Below are 22868 nucleotides of genomic sequence, written 5' to 3' on the forward strand. Positions count from 1 at the left end.
AACTAAAACCCATTGCTATGAAGTCGATTCTGACTCATAGTGACCCTATAGGACGGAGTAGAACTGCGCCCGACAGGGTTTCCAAGGAGTACCTGGTGGATTTGAACTGCCGACCTTTTGGTTAGCAGAAGTAGATTTTAACCACTACGCCACCAGGGTTTCCAGTCACCAGTAATTATCAATGCATCTTGATTGCATGTTTGATCAATTTCAAACTGCAGAAGTTGGTTAAAAATCTTCAATTTTTTTCATCTTTGGCATTAGTGATTGGTGCATAAATTTGAATAATAGTCACATTAATTAGCTGGTTTTCCTCGTAGGCGCATGGATATTATCACTGACAGCGTTGTACTTCAGGATAGATCTTGAAATGTTCCCTCTGACAATGAATGTAACACCATTCCTCTTCAATTTGTCATTTCCAGCATAGTAGACCATGTGATTGTCTGATTCAAAATGGCCAATATGAGTCCATTTCAGCTCACTACCGCCTGGGATATCGATCTTTATGTATTCCATTTCATTTCTGACGACTTCCAATTTTCCTAGATTCATTCTTTGTAAATTCCGCATTCTGATTATGAATGGATGTTTACAGCTGTGTCTTCTCATTTTGAATCTTGCTACATCAGCAAATGTATGTCCTGAAAGCTTGACTCCATCCACGTCATTAAGGTCAACTCTACTTTGAGGAGGCAGCTCTTCCCTGGTTGTATTTTGAGTGCCTTCCAACCTGAGGGGCTTATCTTCTGGTACCATATTAGACAATGCTCCGCTGCTATTGATAAGGTTTTCACTGGCCAGTTTTTTTTAGAAGTAGATCACCAGGTCCTTCTTCCTAGTCTGTCTTAGTCTGTAAGCTCCACTGAAACCTGTCCACCATGGGTGACCCTGCTGGTATTTGATATACCGGTGCCATAGCTTCCAGCATCAAGCAACACGCAAACCACTGCAGTAGGAAAACTGACAAATGAGCGATGGATTCTGACCTAGGCAGCTGTAAACAAAATTGCCTGTACTGAAAACATAATTAAGTTGTTAACAATAGCAGCTATAAACCCTCATTTTTTTAGTGACTCTGAAATTGGCTTAATTTTTGTTTTTAGTTTTTTAACTTCTGCAATTTTTTTTTTAGTTCTAGTAGAGATTAATGTCAAATAGTTCAGAGCTATGTTGATTCACACCATACAGTTATTATGTGATATTCAAAATTCTTTCAAAATTCTGGCTATATCTTGGACAATATTCTGAACTTCTAGTAGATACAAATAATTCAAATGACCATGAGCTCCTTTTTGAGACAAGGCATTTGCTAAGATCATTTAATTCAAATTAATTCAAAGATATTTACTGATGCCTCTTTATGCACACAGCAGAGTAGATTCAAAGATGAGCTTTACCCATCCCTTCCCCTTTAGGAGCTTATAGCTTAATATTCAGAAAAATATCTTTAATACAAGTAGTGAATTAAGTTGAGTCAGAGCTGAAACACAGTGATACAGAGTTTCAAAGGTAGGAGATACCAGTAGTTTGGGATTGGACTTGAAAGGTGATAGCCTTTAAATAGGTTGTTGTTGAATGCCATCAAGTCGATTCCTATAGAACAGACTAGAACTGCCCCATAAGATTTCCAAGCCTGTAATCTTTTTGGAAGCAGATTGCCACATCTTCCTCACACAGAGTGGCCGGGGGTTTCGAACCACCAACCTTTCAGTTAGCAGCCAAGTGCTTAACTGCTGTGCCACCAAGGATCCTTATTGTAATAGGTAGAGAGCAGCTATTGGGGGAAAAAACTGCTTTAAGCTCCTGTTTATTCATCCATGAAATGAAAATAATATTTATCTCATTGGATTTTTGTGAGGATTAAATGAAAGCAGAAATATAAAGCACTTTTCAAAGCTAATGAAAAGATCACAAGAAATGCTAGCTTTAAAAATACCCCTTGCAAAGTTCTAGCACCATGAATTGGCCATGGGTATGGGGGGAACTGGACGCTAGGCTGGAACATAGAATTGGAAGTAGAACAATTAGAGAAAAAGACAGCAGAAGAAAGTTGGAGTGAGAACTCATTCAGCAAACATTTTTTTAAAAAACTTTCTATGTGCTAGAAAAACAGTGAAAATGGTATTAAAAACTAAAGCTGACTCTGTGGGGGCAGAGACTTTGTTTTTGTTTTTGTTTTTTTTCTGTTGTGTCCCCAATGCCTATATCAGAGACAGGCACACGGTTGGTGCAGAAAACTATTTGTGGAATGAACCTGTCTTATTGGAGAGGTGACGAGAGATTCCATCATCCTTAGCACAAGGAAATCAATCTCTGCAGAGGCAAGTAGAGGAGGAAGAAGGAAAATGCTATAATTTCAAAGCCTCTGTTAGGTGTGCGTGTGTGTGTGTGTGTGTGTGTGTGTGTGTGTGTGCGCGCGCGCGCGTGCGCGCACGCTCATGCATTGCTAAGGGTCCATGGATACGCACAATGCATATGTGGAGGCAGGCTGAAGCAGAGGAGAGGATCTGTATTGTTTTGCACTTAAAAGTGAGAGTCGCTGAGTTGCTGAGGGAGGAGCCTGAATGTAGGGAGCTGCAGAAAAGAAAGAAGCGGGGACTTAGGTAAAATCAAGAAAGTGCCAAGAATATAGTGATGTAAAATCCCTGTCTTCCCGTCATTCAAGGTGCTCATACACCTTGTGTGGGTGGTTTTGGTAGTACTGAGTGCCACACCTGGATTTGTAGAGACCAGAGGCAAGACACGGGCCAAAAGAAGTTCAGTGGCATCAAGTGTACAGTAGGAGCTGGACTTCAAGCCACCCCCACCAAGGAATTTGCAAAAGTCTAGAGGAAGGCATTGGGCTTCCCATTAAAAGAGGGTTTGGGAGCCAAACCACTTAAAAAAGAAATCTCAAATGCAAGATAAACTTAGCTGACTTTGTTGTTGTACTAGGTACCCTGCTAGCTAATTCATACTTACCCAACAGGACTCTGGCCAGGAATCACTCGTCCAGAAAATGATCCCATGTCACCTTGCACTTACCTTTATCGTGGTCTTTATCCTGTATTGTAATTATCTGTTTATGTTTCTGCCTTCTCTATTAAACTGGACATTCAGACTGGGCAGAATCCGAGCCCATCGTCATCAGGGCATAGCTGGAGTTAGACACGTTTGTAAGGAAGCACGAGGGCTGTGAGAGAAGGGAGTCAAATACAAAATCCAAGAGTAGAATTAGGTTAGGAACCAGAACAAGCAAAAATAAAAACCAGAGACATTATCAAGGGTTCGGTTGCAGCATTTTGGTGTATTTGTGGGACCCTTCCAAATATCCCCATTTATCCTAAATCTCTAAAATGAAAGGCTTTGGTATCTTTTTTGTTTGCACTTGCTTACGTACTGCCACCATTTTTCAGAAGAAAAAAGATTTTTTTTCCCAAAAATCCCATCAGTGGAAAAAATGTCTAATTTCCTTTTTCTGGAAAGCTGTGTTTATTCTTAACTCTCCTAGAAAGGGTGGGCATACCCTTCACTCTCACAGCCACTACTCAATCCACAAAAAGAAAAAGGAAAGCTTCTAGTGGTTATAACACAAAGCCAAGGGTCTGCAGCTTATCTTTGTGTTGATGACAGGGCTTGCAAGGGTGTTTTTTTTCCTGTCTTTACTCTCTTGCCATCAAAGGAGGAACCAATTAGGCCAAATAATAATATTTAAAATCTGACAGCCCTCCGGAGCCTGAAATAAAAACCTAAATTTGCCATGTGGGTTCTTCAGAGCCTGAGTTGTATGCATGACCAGGGACTCACCCCAGCCTGAAGCTCTGCACCTTCGGGTGCCTGGACAATAGCAGAAGTAATTGTAGGGAGAGCTTGAATTTTCTGCATCTGAATGTCATTCCTTATATTTGTTGATGCAAGCTAGAATCTTCCTTCGTGGCCCATGTCATGTGAGAACAAAAAGAGACTAGCCTAGAACACAATGAGTAGCATAGAATACTTGACTTGTCCTGTAACTGCCTATACAAAACAAAAAGGGTCTGAGAAGGGTTTAAAACGTGCAGTGTTTGTGCAGAGCTAGGACTTCTGTGTCTGTGTCTATAGAATTAAACAAACGAACAAAAGCAATTTAAAGAATTTGTGTATTGTATTACTGTGGCTTCTCTGTGTATCCCTTTCCTTTGCTTTTTTTTTTTTTTAATAGTTTTAGCTATCTCTTTTAGAATAGGAATAAAAATCTTTATGTCTTTTATAAAGGAAAACAAAAACAGTTTTCAATACAGGTCAGGCACTATGCCAGGCTTTTTTAAATTGAGTTAGCCACCAGAGAATGCAGAATTTTTAATTTGTGTTGCAGGCAGACCTGTGTACATATACATGCATAAGGACTACGGGATATGTGAATATTTTCCTGCATTGCCATCTGTGTGTGTCTGTGTCCTAGCACAGCCATGCGTGAAAGTTCATGTATGTCTAAGTGTGGCCGTGTGCAAAGGAAAGGGACTCCTGCCCCATTATTCCAAGCAGCTAAACTCCAACAGCACAAGGATGAAGGAGAGGCCCTGATTTTCTTTTCCTTTGCAATAATTGCCCCAGCAATCATCTTTGATCTGAGAAGAGCAGTGGAGGAGAGTCCTGCAGGTTGACATCCACGGTATAAATATATACATTTACATACACAGGGGCAGCGCAGCTCCGCAGATGTTTACTGACGTCTCTGACCTGAAACCATTGTAGCTCCATTGACACCTCATTTAATTGAATCCTTCCCTAGCAGTGCAGAAGCCTGAGAATTTGAAAGGGGGAGGGGAGTAGAAGGATGGGTAATCAAAGCAGACTCTTCTGCTTGAATGTCTAGAAATGACAGGGAGGTAATCGCTTTTGAAAAGCAAAAATAGAAATAGCACAATTTGTTCTACTTAGCAAGATGCTGAAAGGGGATAAAGATATGGGGGTTTTGTCCCAAACATACCAAAATCCTTATCCCAAGAATAAAACTCATTTGAATTTCTGTGCAAATGTTTAAAAAAAGAAGAAGAAAGAGAACAGAATCCTAAGAAAGAAAAATCCAGAGGCTTTCCTCGTTCAAAATGTCCAGAGACAATAAGATGATTCTGAGCCCAGAGCCACAGCACAGCCCCTTTTGTCAGCTTCAAATCAGCCAGCCAGAGGGTCAAATCAGTTTAACCTGCCTCCATGACATATCACCCACCCGCCTGACCCGAGAGCGGCCTCATTTTTATGGATGCAGAAGCTAACGGTGTAATTCATTCCCCAGCACACCCCGCTCATTCAGTCGTCTGCTTTGCCACAAAGGTACACTGAATATTTTCTGCCGGCTGAACTGACGAGATATCAGTCTGCTTCCTGCTTAATGCAGGAGTTACTCTGCCTTACAGCTGAAGAGTGATGTCCCTCACTAGACATCAATCTGTGGGCCTAGATCAGCCATGCAAATGAGCACATGTCCACAAATTCAGGGTCTTAAAGAAATCAATCTGGACCTGGAAGAATCAGGCAGCAGGTTTCGGGAAAAGAACAAAACCTAAAGGATATTTAATAACATTTGCTGCCTTTATTATTAGTGCTCCGTTTTTGCTTTTTGGGTTGTATGTTAGTAAGAACGTGGAAGCATGTACGCCCTTTGATTTAGTACATGGTAAAATGGAAAACAAAACAAAAAAGGCATAGTAATGATGTATTACTGAGTATAGAACCACTGATAGTTTACAAAGCACTTTCATATATACTGTCAAATTTATTTAGGCTTTCAGCAATCATTTGTAGTAACAATAGCAGTTTTATGGCCCTTTATGCAGATCAGGAAACTGAGGCTCATACAGTTTAAGGAAGCTGCGCAAGTTCTCACTGCTGACAAGCAGCAAAGCAGGGAGTCCTGAGGTGCAGCAAGAGGAGCCCATATTAGAGGACTCTGTTCTGGCCCCCTTCTTGCTGCATCTCATCCCTTCTCACTGTCTGAGGAGCCCATGGGGATCAGGGAGTGTGTCCAGTCATCTGTTACCAGCTTTCTCCACCTCTAGACCGCACTCTACTACACTGGACTCTAGAATTTCAAGACCTGTACCGGCCTTTTCCCTCGGTCCATCCTTTTAGTTTTTGGGTAGTAGCCGAAGAGCGACTATTTGTAATAGTGGAGAATGCATTTTGGAAGTGAAGGCAGAGTGTCTACGCACGTGTGCATGAAATCATTTGCAGTGGGGGATGAACCTTTGAATGGAAAGAGAGCTGGTTTGGTCAGAGTCTGGGTCTGTGAGCTAACTTCTCATACAACTGTGGTATGAAGTCCAAGAATTCCTAACTAAAATCTGGCCTTCCCAGTTGTTATGAAGGTATATATTTGTCAAAGTAGGAAAACAGAACATGTTTTATGTAACTATTTGATTCGTAACTTTTAAATATTTAGACATATGGTACATAGACCTCCATTTGAGCTCTCACTTAGATTCCACAAATGTCAGGGGCAGGCTGGTTGAGGTGGTATTGATGTACATGGTAGAGATTAATGAAAATTTGAAAACGATTTTATAATCTATGCTGGCATAAGTTTTCTTTAGCTCTCTTTAAAGGGTCACATAATTTATCGGCTTTCATAATTCCAGCAGCTTTTCCCAATGGTTCTTTAAAGGCTGAAGTACCAATATCTCCAATAGTTAAGGGTACTAATGGTGGATCTGATAACATAAATAAACAGGGACTTTAATGTTTTACAAGTATGTTAACACAAACTGTGGGTTATTATCTTGCCAAGTTCCTAAAAAAAAAAAAAATTATGTTGGCCCAAAAGAGAATACCCTGCCTAAAAGTGAAACATTTCTTTCAAGCAATTATGAATTCCTCTTCATCAGCAAGATGAGGCTTAAAACTTGTCCCTAGCTTCATGGCTAAGTTCATCAGCTATCCATTTTCAGCAGGAGAGGCAGTTCTGCAAGAAGACAACTCGAAGCAGATGAGACAATATATTAATATGGCTTCCTTCAGCAATTCACATCTAATTTCTGCAGTAAGGGACATGTCAAATCTCACCTTTTCCATGAAGTTCTTTGTTCTAACACTGAACTTCCATGCCCTTTATATCTCTATAGGGTGAATATTATACTCCTTCATCATTTATGTATCTCTCATCTTTTCTACTAGCTTGTAAGCTTCTAAAAGTCAAGACCCTTTAACTTCCACCATTGAATCCTACAGTGTGCAGTGCACATAGTAGGCATTTAATGACTGTTTGGTGAATGAATAGATAGATGATTCCTACTTTTCTCATTATCCACTCCCAGCAACATTTTTATGTGTTCTGTAGTCTCCGCTACGGAAACTCCCTGGTTTTCACCAACCCCTGAAGAAAGCAATTAAAAACATAGATAAGGTTTTTCTTTTACATGGAGATATTCATAGACTGAAGATATTCCTATATGTGAACAGAGAAATTTTGTATCAGTTGGGAATCCTTTTGGCAGCAAATAACGGAAAACTCAACTTTTATTAGTTGAGTATGTAATAAAGACATTTAATTATCTGACATAGCTAGAAGACATCAGAAGGCTGGTAGTTCCAGGAACTCAGCAATGTTATCATGGGCTCAAAACTTCTTTGTACTCCTATTCTGCCATCTTCAGTATGTTGGCTTTTTGTCCTCATGCTTGTTACTTGATGGTAATGGCTGATAAAGTATCCAGTTAGGAAGGAAAATGAGAATACGTAGATGGTACACACTATCCCAGTCTCTCTTTTTAGAAAGCAAACTATTTCCCAGTAGCCCCCAGCTAGACTATACATACATACCATTGTCCATGACTTTGTCATTGGCTTCAAGGGCCTGGAAAGGTAAGTATCAAGCAAAGGGGAATGGAAATGACACACATTGCCACCTGAACAAAACTGGGATTTTGTTAGCAAGGCAGAACAGCCATAAGGGTTATTGAATGGCTAGCAAATAATATCTGCCACCACTTCTCTGTTTAGTTTAGGTATTATCAATGGCTGTCTTCCTCTATTTTCCCCAAAGAGCCCATATTGAGTTATTCTAAACTGAAAGTTCCCATTTCCGTAGAATTCCTGCCATAATGTGAAAGCCACATAGGGATTTGACATACATCTAAAACTGTCATCGATAAAACCCACAAACTCAAGCATCTGTGGAAATATGTAATTAGAAGTTTATAAAATGTGATAGATTCTAAAAGGGTGGAAGAGATATCATATTTGTTGAGGATCACAGTATGCTAACTCTGGTGTATTTGGGGTCTGGCTAAATCAAATGGTTCCCATGCAGAGTGAAAGATAAGACTAGAAGCATTAAAGAAACTGATGTTTTGATGGGTTGGATGTCAAAGCTGAAGAGGACATAGCAGTCAAAGCAGGCCTTAAGGTCATAAGCTTGCAGGAGAAAATTCAGGAAGGGGCTCAGTTGGGGTTGGGGAATGACGATAAGTTGGAAATATCCAGTAGATTGGTGGAAATAAAGGAGTATGCATGAGTGATAGGTGTGTTTGGGGCATAGAAATGATTGTAGAGGCTGTGAGAGTAGACACAGAGGTAGAAAAATAGAGGCCAGCCACTCAGACATGTCCCCAAATCCATCCTGGATCACTCCCTCCTTGGAGCCAACATTGCATCTCATATATACCATAATTTCAGCACTTCACACAACTGTAACGCAATTATTCATCAGTCAGCAAATATTTATCAACCACCTAATATGTTCCAAGAACAGGTGATAGAACAGCAAATGATACAAACAGGAGCTAAATTCCAGGGGACAATATAAAAAAATAAGCATAGAAACAAGGTAATTTTAGAAACAGGTAAATTGAAAGAAGAAAATAAGATGGGGTAATGTGAATGTGACTGGAGTTGCATGAGTCTCCGTTAGCTAAGGTGGTCAGGGAGACATGAACGGTGATGAGAAGAGAGCCATTGGCTCAAGAAAGGGGATTTTGGATAACAGGAAGACTGTTGTATATTTGAATGCAAAGAGGAAACGGGTCAGATTGAGATGCTGAGAACCCTCATGGGTCTTCCCAGGTCTGGGAACCTGGAGACCTAGGTATAACCCTGTGTTAAAGAGTTTGATCATTCAGTCTGGTAAAGAATGTTGTAATTAGGGCACCTCAAGGAGAAATGTAACTGGAAAGAGTCTTAGAAATGCTCTAGTCCGCACTCTCTGCTTACTAATGAGGCAGCAAGCTCTCCCAGTGTAAGTGACTTTACCAGGCTCACAACGGGGTTAGAAGAGACAAGTATGGAACCCAAGTCTCCAGACTTATTGGGTGCAACAGCTGTGATTATGTTTACTTTATTCATAGGTTATGGTTATCTGCAAAGGCCATTTGCTGTTCGACCTATAATTTATTCTTCATTTTTTATTTTTTCATTCAATAAATGTGCCTGGTATGTGCTGAAAATAAAGAAGACAGGTGTGTTTGGTGAGTCTCCCGCTCCCTAATTATAGCATGTGTGTCATTAACTCCCAAACCCAGCAACCCGATAATGTTGAAACTAGTGTTCTGTGGATTTACTTAGCTTTCTAGGGCGGAGGCTTGTTAGCGAATGAAGTTTGGGGTATGCATATTGGGGAGGTGGGGGTTATAAGTGTGTTCATTATGTGAGATAGTTTTTAAATATATTTATGAAGTAGGGAATACACTCTTAGAATTCAAAAAACAAAGTATAAAAGGTACAGGGTGAAAATTCTCTCTCTGTGTCTCTCCTACCCACCCAATTCCCTTTCCTAATAGCAATCCACATTATCCATTTTTTTTTTGTGTATCCTCTCAGGGATATTTTATGCATATACAAGCAATTATATATACATATATATATGTACAGGGTTGCTATGAGTCAGAATTGACTCTTCAGCAAAGGGTTTCTTCAACGGGTATATGTGTGTATGTGTATGTATATATATAAACCCTGGTGGTTCAGTGATTATGAGCTCGGCTGCTAATCAAAAGGTCGGCAGTTCGAATCCACCAGCCGCTCCTTGGAAACTCTATGGGGCAGTTCTGCTCTGTCCTGTAGAATCGCTATGAGTCAGAATCAACTCGATGGCAACGGGTTTAGTTTATATATATGTAGTCCCCTCCCAATTTTTATGTAAACAGCACACACCCTACACCCCGCTCGGTACTTTCTTTCTTTTCTTTTTTTAATTTTATATCTTATTCATAGATATCATGGCCTTTCTGAACCTCTCATGTCATCTATTTCATTTTCCTGCAATGGTTACAGAGAAGAAACATCTACATCTTCATGTCCATTCTATTGTGTGGACAAACCATCAGGTATTTAACCAGATTTTACTAATGGCCATCTTGGTAGATTTTTCTACCTCTGTGTCCACTCTCACAATTTACTATTACAAAGTTGCAATGCATATCCTTTTATATGTGCCATTTCAAATGTGTGTAGTTACATCTGTAGGATAAATTTATAAACCTAGAATTGCTTGGTCAAAAGATATGTGCATGTAATTTTAATAGATCTGGGAAAATTTCATACTATAGAAATTGTGGCAGTTCCCACTTGTGTTATCTGAAATTTGATGGTTTTGTCAATATATTAAGGATAAAATGATATCTCAGTGTAGGCTTAAGTTGCATTTCTCTTACTGTGAGTGACTGAGCTTCTTTTTATATGTTTAAAAGTCATTTTATTTATTTCCTATAAACTTGATTTGTCTATTAGCTTTTTAGACTCTTACACGTTGATTTATAAGAGCTTTTTATGTATTATAGAAATTACCTCGTCTGTGATATGAATTACGTTTTCTCAGTTTGCCATTTGTCATTTTACTTTACTTATGGTGATTTTTGCCATAGGTATATTTGTTTTTATTTTCATGATGATGAATTTATAAATCTTTATTTTATGATGTCTGGGTTATGGGTCATAGTAACAAAAGATTTCTCTCACTCCAAGATTAGTTTTTAAAATTCTCTCATTGTTTCTTCTATTAATTATGGCTTTATTTGTACATTTTTAGTTCATCTGGACTTTATTTTGGTGTATTTTGTCTACCTAGTGGTCCCAACACCATTTTTCACTCACTAAGAAAAGGCCATTTGTGTTTATTCCCCCAGTATAACTTAAATCAAAATATTGCTTTGAATTATTTTAAACATTTTTTTGTGCCTTAGGTGAATGTTTACACAGCAAATTAGTTTCTCATTCAATAATTAATACACAAATTGTTCTGTGACATTAGTTGCAATCCCCACAATATGTTAGCACTGTCGCCATTTCCACCCTGGGTTCCTCGTTTCCATTTGTCATTTCCCTGCCCCTCCCTGCCTTCTCATCTTTATGTCTGGGCAAATGTTGCCGTTTTGGTCTTGTATGGTTGATAGTTCTAAGGAACACATTCCTCATGGGTGTTATTGTAAATTTTATAGGCCATTCTATTATTTGGCTGAAAGATGACCCCCAGGAATGGCTTCAGTTCCAAGTTAGAAGAGTGTCTTAGGGCAATAGTCTTGGGGGTTCCTCCGTCTCTATCAGACCAGTAAGTCTGGTCTTTTTTATAAATTTGATTTTTGTTCTACATTTTTCTCCCTTTCTAACCAGGACCTTCTATTGCGTTCCTGGTCAGAGTGGTTGGTGGTAGCTGGGCACCATCTAGTTCTTCTGTTCTCAGCTAGAGGATTATTTGCTCAGCATACAGACTGAATAAATATGGTGAAAAGGATACAACCCTGATGCACACCTCTCCTGACTTTAAACCACACAGTATCCCCTTGTTCTGTTCCAACGACTGCCTCTTGGTCTATGTACAGGTTCCTCGTGACCACAATTAAGTGTTCTGGAATTCCCATTCTTCGCAATGTTACCCATAATTTATTATAATCTACACAGTCGAATGCCTTTGCATAGTCAATAAAACACAGGCAAACATCTTTCTGGTATCCATCTAACTTCAGCAATAATATCCCTCATTCCACGTCCTCTTCTGAATCCTGCTTGAACTTCTGGCAGTTCCCTGTTGGTGTACTGCTGCAACCGCTTTTGAATGACCTTCAGCAAAATTTTACTTGTGTATGAGATTTATGATATTTTTTGATAATTTCCACATTCTGTTGGATCACCTTTCTTTGGAATGGGCACATATATGGATTTCTTCTAGTCAGTTGGCCAAGAAACTGTCTTCCAAATGTCTTGACAAAGACGAGTGAGCACCTCCAGTACTGCATCCGTTTGTTGAAACATCTCAATTGGTACTCCGTCAATTCCTGGAGCCTTGTTTTTCACCATTCCCTTCAGCGCAGCTTGAACTTCTTCCTTCAATACCATCGATTCTTGTTTATATGCTACTTCCTGAAATGGTTGAACGTCAACCAATTCTTTTTGGTACAGTGACTCTGTATATTCCTTCCATCTTCTTTTGATGCTTCCTACATCGTCCAGTAATGTCCCCACAAAATCTGAGAAGCTGGACTATACGAAGAAGAATGCAGCATCAAGATTGGAGGAAGAACTACCGTAAAAACTCACGAAAAGGTTTACACACAAAAAGAAACAATCTTTGTTGTTTATGAGGGATGGGAGAGGTGGCGGGGGGGAAATACTAAATAGACAATAGATAAGTGGTAACTTTGGTGAAGGGTAAGAGAGTACACAATACTGGGGAAGCCAGCACAATTTGTACAAGGAAGGTCATGGAAGCTCTGTAGACACATCCAACTCCCTGAGGGTCTGAATTGCTGGGCAGAGGGCTGTGGGGACCATGGTCTTGGGGAACATCTAGCTCAATTGGCATAACACAGTTTATAAAGAAAATATTCTACATTCTACCTTGGTGAATAGCATCTGGGGTCTTAAAAGCCTGTGAGCAGCCATCTAAGATACTCCACTGGTCTCACCCCTTTGGGAGCAAGGGAGAATGAAGAAAACATGATACAAGGGAAAGATTAGTCCAAAGGACTAATGGACCACAACTACCACAGCCTCCACCAGACTGAGTCCAGTACAACTAGATGGTGCCTGGCTACCACCACTGACTGCTCTGACAGCGATCACACCAGAGGGTCCCAGACAGAGCTGGAGAAAAATGAAGAACAAAATTCTAACTCACCAGACTTACTGGCCTGACAGAAACTGGAGAAACCCCAACAGCATGGCCCCCAGACACCCTTTTAGCTCAGTAATGAAGTCATTCCCGAGGTTCACCCTTCAGCCAAAGATTAGACAGCCCCATAAAACAAAACAAGACTAATGGAGCACAACAGTCCAGGGACAAGGACTAGAAGGCAGGAGGGGACAGGAAAGCTGGTAATAGGGAACCCAAGGTTGAGAAGCGACAGTGTTGACATGTCGTGGGGTTGTTAACCATTGTCATAAAACAATATGTGAACTAACTGTTCAATGAGAAACTATTCTGTAAACCTTCATCTAAAGTACAATTAAAAAAAAAAAGATTGGAGGAAGGCTTATTAATAACCTGTGATGTGCAGATGATACAACCTTGCTTGCTGAAAGTGAAGAGGACTTAAAGCACTTACTGATGAAGATCAAAGACTACAGCCTTCAGTATGGATTGCACCTCAACAAAAAGAAAACAAAAATCTCACAACTGGACCAATAAACAAAATCATGACAAACAGAGAAAATATAAAGTTTTCAAGGATTTCACTTTACTTGGATCCACAATCAACGCCCATGAAAGCAGCAGTCAAGAAATCAAACGACGTGTTGCACTGGGCAAATCTTCTGCACAACACCTCCTTAAGGTGTTAAAAAGCAAAGGTGTCACTTTGAGGACTAAGATGCGCCTGACCCAAGCCATGGTATTTTCAATTGCCTCATATGCATGCTACAGCTCGACAGTGAATAAGGAAGACCAAAGAAGAATTGACACCTGTAAATTATGGTGTTAGTGAAGAATATTGAATATACCGTGGGCTACCAAAAGAACGAACAAATCTGTCTTGAAACAAGTACAACCAGAGTGCCCCTTGGAAGCTCCTTGGAATTTCGTCACACGTACTTTCCACGTGTTATCAGGAGGGATCAGTCCCTGGAGAAGGACATCATGCTTGGTAAAGTAGAGGGTCAGCAAAAAAGAGGAAGACCCTCAACAAGATGGATTGACACAATGGCTCCAACAATGGGATCAAACACAGCAAGGATTGTGAGGATGACACAGGACTAGACAGTGTTTCATTCTGTTGTACACAGGGTCACTATGAGTCAGAACTGACTCAATGGCACCTAACAACAACAACACACTAGAGGAGGCTGTGGTTCATGTGGGCCATTAATCCTGTGGACCAATTGCTTCCTAAGTCTTTGGTTTTCTTCACTCTCTTTTGCTTCAGATGGGAGAGACCAATCAGTTGTATCTTAGAAGACCACTCACAAGCTTTTGAGAACCAAGAAGCTACTCACCAATCTAAGATGTAGAACATTATCTTTATGAACTATGTTATACCAGTTGACTTAGATGTCTCCCAAGACTGTGGTCCTTAGCCTTCGTGCCCGATGACTCAGTCCTGTGAGATGTTTGGTTATGTCTAAGACGTTTCCATAAGTGTGCCTCCTACAAGTTCTCTTATATATATGAATATACCTGCAGTACACACAAATATGTATGTAGAAATATCCACAACTATACCTATATATGCACCCGAGTGTACTCCCATACAACCTCCTACACCTGTTTAGCATACATATCTACCTATGCATCCACTCACAAATTATTGTTTGTTATTTCTGTTGTTGCAGGATTGTATATATTATAGTATTTACTGTAGTTGCCCTTTATTCTTGCATACCTCTCACTGTCTTCCGTTGCCTTGGTCACGTTGTGTTGACTTCCCCCATATTGTGTATTGCTTTTCCCTTCACCTAAATTAACATGTGTCTATTATCTAGGTAGTGATTCTCCCTCCATCTCCCTCCCATCCCTGGTAACCATCAAAGAATGTTTCTTTCTGTGTGTAAACCTATTCTTGACTTTTTATAATAGCAGTCTCATACAGTATTTGTCCATTTGTGATGGACTTATTTCACTCAGCATAATGTCCTCCAGATTCATCCATGTTATGAGATGTTTGCTTTGAACTTTTAAATCAAAATTATATTGATTGAATTCCTACTGTGTATTCATATATACATATATACTGTGTATAATATTTTCTTTTTAATTTTCCCTTCAAGAAGAGATAGGGGCACTATTTTAAGGCCTGAGATGCAGAAACTTACGTTAGTAGGTTAAAAAAAAAATTCCAGCAATAGTCTCTTAGTAGAAACTTATTTTAACTATATTCAATGAGACAATGAGCTTGTCAAAACTGAACAAAGAAAACACATATGGTTCTTTGTAGGTATGTGTTCTCCTCTGCAACCAGTGTAGAGAAATGAAGTAGATAACAAGAGAGATCTTTAAAGAGCCCAGTATCTATGAATACAGATGTTGCTACATAAAGACTGTGGCAACAGACACTATATAAATATTCACTTGAAATGGAGCTTGCGGGCTCAAAATGGACCAATACTAAGAGATTCTAAAATAAGATATATTCATTTCCTAGGGCTGCCATAACAAAGTAGTACCAACTTGGTAGTTTAAAGCAACAAAAATTTATTGTTCACAATTTTGGATGCTAAAAGTCCAAAATGCATGTGTCAGCAGGGTTGGTTCCTTTTTGAAAGCTCTGAGGAAGAATCTGTTCCATGCCTTTCTCCTAGCTTCTGGTAGTTTCTGGCAATCCTTGGCATTCCTTAGCTTATTGTATCACTCCAATCTCTGCCTCTGTCTTCACGAGCTGTTCTCCTTTCTATATCTGTGTCTGTGTCCAAATATCCTATGTTTATAAGAACACCAGCTATTAGATTAAGACCCAGCCTAATCCTGTACGAACTCTTCTTAAGTTGATTACATTTACAAAGACCCTGTTTCCACATAAGCTCACATTCATAGGTACTGGGGGTTAGAACTCCAGCATATCTTTCTGGGAGACACAATTCAACCCATAATGTAACATTTTCTTTTAAATATACTCTGTTTTGGTATGAGAAAGAACATCATGAAGACTCTAAACTTCAAATTCTATATTGAAACAAGTCCAGTTACATAACTATTAGTAGGAATGCTATGATTTGTTATAACTATTAATGACTTGTTTCTCCAGCCTTCCTTTACTACATCCTGGAAACACTGGCTATTTACTCTTTAACCTAATAGCAATCAAGCTTCTAGCCAGAATATGCTAATTATCTGACTTTGGAAACATCAGTAGGATCCACACTCTAGAAAAAGATTCTAATGAAAACCAAGTTGTAGTATATGTTACACATGTTCCTAATGTGAACTAGTATGTGTGATTTGTGCATACAGAATGTTATAGATATATTGCTGATGGGGAAACAGACAGGAATAAGAGCCAGTGGGTATGAGTCACAGGAATGCAAAATAACAAAATGTAAGGAACAAATATATAGAATCTAGGCTCTTTTAAAGAACATACAGAAATTGAGGGAGAACAGGAAAGATAGGTGTTTATAGCAAAAATCCTTCCTCTGTGTACCAATCTGTCCCCTAACAATGTATGATGCAGCAAATGTCCTCTTAAGATGGATCTTTAAGTTGTCAGGCTTACCAGGCCATGTTGTGACCTGCTACTACTTCCTAGTTATAGTGCCTTTTGAAATTCCTTACCTGTAAAATGCAGAGAATAATACCTGCCTCCTTTACAAAGTTGTTATAAAAACAAATGAGTTACTATGTGTGAAAGTGCTCTTTAAACTAGAAAATACTATATAAATGTAAATATGATTATTATTACTGCAATTTGGAAATAGTAAGCCCAAATAATCACTAGGCCAGACTTTTATCAGCCTAATTGTGTCCATAGCTACGTATATTAATAATAAAAATATTATTTCTTCTGATTTCCCTACATAAATTGTTATCTACCTTCAGAAAATAGGCAAACGACTTTCCAAGATTGACCTATCAATAATTACATTTCTTAATCAGCAGGCATCTCATTTCCTCTGTCTTAGAAGGCCACACTTGTCAATGAAGACATGGAACTCACTTGTTCACTCTTCTAAATATTATTGAGTGTCCATGTGCCAGGCACTGTGCTTAGTAATTGAGATTCGGTGTTCCAAAGCAAGGTGACAAAACAGTGTGAGGTGATAGGAGTGGCCTCTGAGGTGGGAAGTCATAAACAGCCCTGATTAAAAGCAGACCACCAGTATACCCCATTCTATAAATCACTGGTATCTAAAATATCTCCCTCCCACCAAGGTTAATCTGCATTTGCTACTAGAAGAGAGGTCAATGTAGTTGAGCTCAGCTGCCTCTTTTTAGCTATCTAGAAACCACCATGGTTTGAAACCATACCAAGAGAGAAGCTCTCTATTAGCCTCTGCTGTCTTGGGGATCTGAATGATTTTACTGCCACCTAAACTTGCTAAGGAGGGTGAGGGGTATTTATCCTACCCCAAGTTCTAATGTAAGATGACAGAATGTGGATCATTTTGTTCTTCTGTATCTGCTGTCTGAGAAATGGGTCTATTAATACCCACTCTGCAGAGGTTTTCTGACAATGAAATAAAATGATACATGATCAGGCAGATAGTTGAAGTTCAATAAATGGTAGTTGTTCTGGATTGAATTATGTCCCCCCTAAAATAATATGTTGTAAATACTAACCTCTATACCTATGGTTATAATCCCATTTGAGAAGGGGTTGTCTTCATTATCTTAATGAGGCAGGATTAGTGTAGGGTGTATCTTGAGTGATCTCTTTTGAGATATAAAGGAGATTAAACAGGCAAGCGAAAGAAGAGATGAGGAAAGAGAAATGCCAAGCCACATAAAGATCACCCAGGAGCAGAAGCTCAGAAGAGACAAGGACATTCCTCTAGTGTAGACAGAGAGAGAAAGACTTCCCCTAGAGCTAGCACCCTGAATTCAGACTTCCAGCCTCCTAAACTATGGGAAAATAAACTTCTGTTTGTTAAAGCCATTCACTTGTATTTCTGTTATAGCAGCACTAGATAACTAAGACAGTAGTGATGATGGTAATGATGATGATCATCCTACAAGACAGAGGTGAGTGAAACTGACCTCATTCTATCTGAGCTTGGAATCATCTAGTTTTATCTGAGTCTCTCCACTACCAAAAACCCACAGAGCCTGAGTCCATAAAGGGATATTCCAGGATTTGTGAAGCAACATTGGTTCCTACAGAGCTCAGGTTGATTGGGTAACCTCTTGATGTTCCTACATTACTTATTCCTACCTCTTTTGTGAGGTGTAGGAATACTTTTTGAAACAGTAGCAAGAAAAAAAAGTTTCTAATAAAATAATGAGCCTTCCTTATTTTGAGCTTTCCTTTTCCCCTTTCCTTTGATGCTTGCCACCTCCTTCCCATTATGACACTGTGTCCACCATTGCAAAGGCCAATGTCCTCAATTTGTGCCCAGCTGGAAAGAGAACATTGAGCTGAAGAGTGCAAAGAAGCAAAGAAATCACACTGAGATGGTATTTTCCTTTATAAGACATTTCAACAATCATAACAGAGAGAATGTCTTATGAGCTGTCCATCAGTTTTAAATGTGGAAAATGTTCCCTGGCTTTGGAGCAGTCATTATGCCCTTATATATTAGATGTCAGTAACAAAGCACATAAGAGGTTTGTCCTATATAAATAACATATTTAACATGAGAAGAGAAAAGAAAAGAGAGAAAAATGACTGTTTCCCAAGTCTTAATATGTACCAAGAGTCCTGCATATTTGATAGGAGAGTTACAGTCTTGATCTCAGATGCACTACTCTTAAACCTCCTCCAGTTCATTCTCTTGTTTCATGTCTTGCTATTTTTATATGATTTTTATTCCTTCTTTTATATCTTTAATCATTTTAAACATATTTATTTTACAGTCTCTTCCAGATTGTTCTATCACCTGAAGTTCTCAGAGGTCTATATCTGCTATTTGTTTTGTCCACTGACTCTCACTCATGGTTCTTAGTTTTGTGATGTGTGGGCATATCCTCAGAAGAGCTTTATCTGTAAGAATCCTAGATGACCTACATGAGGGTGTGGTCTATATGAGAGTACTTTTGGGTTTGTTCTTGCCAAGTGCCACAGGGATATTATTGGCCTAAAACAAGTTTGATTTTAACTTGGTAGATTGTAAATATAAATCCAAAAACACTGTAAAACATAGTCATAGTCACAGATTCTCAGCAGAGATGTTTTTCTACCATAAGCCATCAAAAGACAGGCATCCTTGGGACAGCAGATGGATTTTTTTCCCTAAATCATCCTTTTAAAGGTCTCAGTTTTGTGTGGGGGAGGTCTCAGTTCCAACTTTCTAACTTTTATGGGAGCTTGTCCCCCTGTGGGTGCTAAACTGTAACTCCAGTCACTGAGACTGGACAGTGTTCCTCAAGGCAGATGCAAGTCCCATGGCTTACTGCTCTCATTTCAGTTCCCTCTTTATACCTGGAACTTAGGGAGTTTATTTTCTTACAGGCTTAGCCATTAATTTAAAAGAAGTTTATGTTCTATCCAGAATATCTTAATTTTTTGGTGGAAGGGTTCTTGGGTTATCTGGTCCACTATACGGCTGGAAATGGAATTATCAATTCATTCTTCATGTTACAGCCAGAAAGACCTTTTCAAAACCCAAGTTTAATTTCATTACCAATCTTGCTTAAAACACTTGCATAACTCCCCAGTGATCTTAGGATGAAGACCCAAAGCTATGGCCTACAAGGTCCTGCATAGACTGGCCTTTACCTACTTCTCCAGCCTCATGTTGCACCATATTCCTTCTCATTCTCTATGTTCTATTCACACCGGGCTTCTTCTGGTTTCTAGAATGTACCTTACTCCTTCTTATGATAGCAACTTTGAACATTCTGTTCCCTGTTCCTAGAACATCCGTAGGTTCCCCCAGTTCACTCCTATTCACCCTTCAGATTTCAGCTTCATTATACAGTGACTGTTGTCTAGAGCAGTTTTCTCTGGCTTATGTTGCTATTGTCTCATATACCTCTCCTTTACTGTACTTGTCATAATTATGCTTTTACATTTATTTTTGTAATTATTATTTTAATATCTCTCTCACCCACTGGACTGTAAGCTCTATGAAAGCAGGGGCCATGTCTATGTTTATTCACATTTTTATTAGTCAATAAAAGTAACCCTAGCTACTACACTAACATTGACACATACAACCCTAAAATCTTAGTATTTTAGGTTTATAGTTTACCACAATAAAAATTCATTCCTCATCTCATAGTCCAACTGGATATCCAGAGACCCAGATTACACCACCATCTTCAACATGTTTCTATGAAAGACACAGTGGAAGGGAAAGAGAATGAAGGATCATGTAGGAATTTTGGAACCAGGACAGACATGCATCACTTCTACCCACATTCTATTTCTGCCTAGATTTCATGGAGGAGATAGAGTGCTAGTGGGTCTTTAAATAATGGTATGGAAAGAAATTGGAAAGGTAATTAAGAAATAAATTTGTGGAGACATGGAATGGATGGGGGACAGAGTAGAAGAAAGGATGAAGAAAGGTTAGTATGAGTATGGTTGACAGTAACAAAGGAAGAAATCAATGGAGAAAATGGAGAATTGAAAGGACTAACACCTAACCTAGCTAGTGTCATCCAAACACTGTCTGCTGACTTGCAAACTCCATCATTTTCTGTTTTGATATATTGTAGCCTTACACCTAGAAATGAGGGTGTCTCTTTAGCGAAATAGCACCTTTTCCCCTCCCATCTTGATCGTTACTCGTTAAAATGAATAAAATGTACACAGGAAGTTGTGTATTTTGGTTAAAATGAATAAAATGTGCACAGGAAGTTGTGTATTTTGATTGGCCAGAAGTTGATACTACAGAAAGCACTTTGCTACTGACCATGTGGAATGGTAAAACACACTACTTCCAGCCCCATCTGTCAGGCCAGGATTTCGCCCTAGCCCTTCACCAATCAATACATAGAACTGCCTGGTGCCACTGGCAGGGAGCTGTGTTAAAAAAATGACTAAAGTAGGACAGCCAAAATCTTTATATTCCTTATGCTGTTCTCTGCAGCTTTCTTCTCAGGGTTGGGGACCACCCTGATAGCTGCAAATGGGCAGCATGAGGGTGCCACCCTCCCCTGCCCCGGGAAGGGGCCAGGGCTACAAAAAGTAGCCAACCCTATAATACAGGCTTCCGAAATGCACTCTTAGAGTTAGTGACAGGGGAGCCGCTCCACCTCTGGGGCTACAGCAGTGCAGTGAGCTTTAGTGGATCAATACTTTAGTCTTGTCATGCTAATTGCTCATTGGTTGACATTCATGATCCTTCCTTGCTCCCTCCCTATGTAAACTCTTTCCAGCTGGAACAGCGAGATGCAAAAATCCCGAGCCTTCAAAGCCAGCTCCTGCAGAAGAGAGAGGGTCTGGCAGCTGAGGTATGGTGCTCCCCCATTTTCTTGCCCCCCTTAAAAAAGCTTCATGTGTGTCTGCGTGTGGTGATGTGATAGGGAGATGTGTGAAGAAATGGCTGGGCAAACTCTCCTGCAACATGTAAATGGTAATACCATTTAAGAACAAAACAATATCTCCTCCCCCTTTAATGCCCCCCCCCACACACACACATATACACACACAACAGAAAAACACCCACTCCTGTGAGTTTGGTTGCAACCCTTCTAGTTTGGTGAATCTGTCACCCTCCACCGGTTCAAAATGAACATGTACCTACACTGTCTTGTTTGCTCCAGATTAGGGCATGTCAGACTGAGCTAGCTGCTGTGTGTGTATGTGTGTGTGCATGTGTGTGTGTGTGAGGTCACGCCTACCATATTGGCTTCCTGTCCCTGGAACATCAGCTTTTCTAGCTGGCTGAGTCTGTCCCCCACAACCACAGTTGCCACTGAGACCACCCCAACTACTACCCCGTACGCTTCAGGCCTGTGCTAGGCACGATTTTGTTAAGCCGTTTAGTATTAATTGATTTTTTTTCCCATTTTTTTCTTTCTTTCCCTGGGCGGGTCAATAGCTGGATGCTTTAGGAGCAGAGGATCTATCAACTGCAGACCAAGCATAGGGAGACGCAGGCAGACCTGGAATAGAAACCCAGCCAGCTCCAGCCGCTCCGACAGTACTTGGTGGCCGGACAGTCAGCAGCAGGCAGCATGCCATGGGCCGTGAGGCAGGGAATCGACTCTGACCCAATCCTTGAGGTCTGGTAAGTTTCCTCACTTTTGGAAAGTGAGGCAAATGATAACCAGGTCTTTCTTTCCTTACTCAAAATAGTTGGCAGCATTTTGGCTAATTTCAGTTAATGAGCTAAAGATCAAAACTGGGATGTGCCCAGCAGATCTAGGAGGATGGAAGGGTTGGAGGAGGTATGGGGGTTTGTGGGATAGATGGGGGCTAACCAAACTCCCGTCCTAAGGTGAGCCACTGCAGCCAAGCAGATGTCCTGGGCATCGATCCCTGCATCCTGTTATTGATTTCCTCTTGGGGCCAAGAATGGGGTGGACCTAAGGAGGAAAAGAGGAGTACTGACACCCTCCCAGAGGGCCAGGCAGCCCTAATCGGTGATAACAGTGTTAAGTGGTCAGCCTGGAGATGAGGTTTGCTCAGATCTATTGATCTACACTCCCCTGGGATATAAATCCTTCTGAATTTGCTTCCGTGGATATAAATATTTATAATTAAAATAGCCTAGGAGCCTCTTACAGGCATAGGGAGAGTGGCCCATCCTAGGGCAAGGCTTAATATCAGTCTCTTCCATCTTCCTACCTCTTCCTCTCTTCTTCCTCTCTTGTATTTGTTTATACATCTCTGTTCTCTGTTTTGAACCCCGTTTTGTTCACCCTCTGAGCGATAGTCAGAGTA

The 22868-nt window shown here is 40.0% G+C and overlaps 1 long non-coding RNA gene across 1 annotated transcript; it reads left to right on the top strand.

Annotated features, from left to right (window-relative positions):
• Nucleotides 1-10220: 10220 nt before the first annotated feature.
• On the top strand, nucleotides 10221-22073 carry LOC111822679 (uncharacterized). The gene is made up of 3 exons (XR_002825816.1): nucleotides 10221-10280; nucleotides 21359-21433; nucleotides 22024-22073. It is a non-coding gene; the product is annotated as an uncharacterized LOC111822679 (long non-coding RNA).
• The last annotated feature ends 795 nt before the right edge of the window (nucleotides 22074-22868 follow it).

The sequence above is a fragment of the Trichechus manatus genome, unplaced genomic scaffold (assembly GCF_000243295.1).
Source record: "Trichechus manatus latirostris isolate Lorelei unplaced genomic scaffold, TriManLat1.0 scaffold00194, whole genome shotgun sequence".
Taxonomy (NCBI): domain Eukaryota; kingdom Metazoa; phylum Chordata; class Mammalia; order Sirenia; family Trichechidae; genus Trichechus; species Trichechus manatus.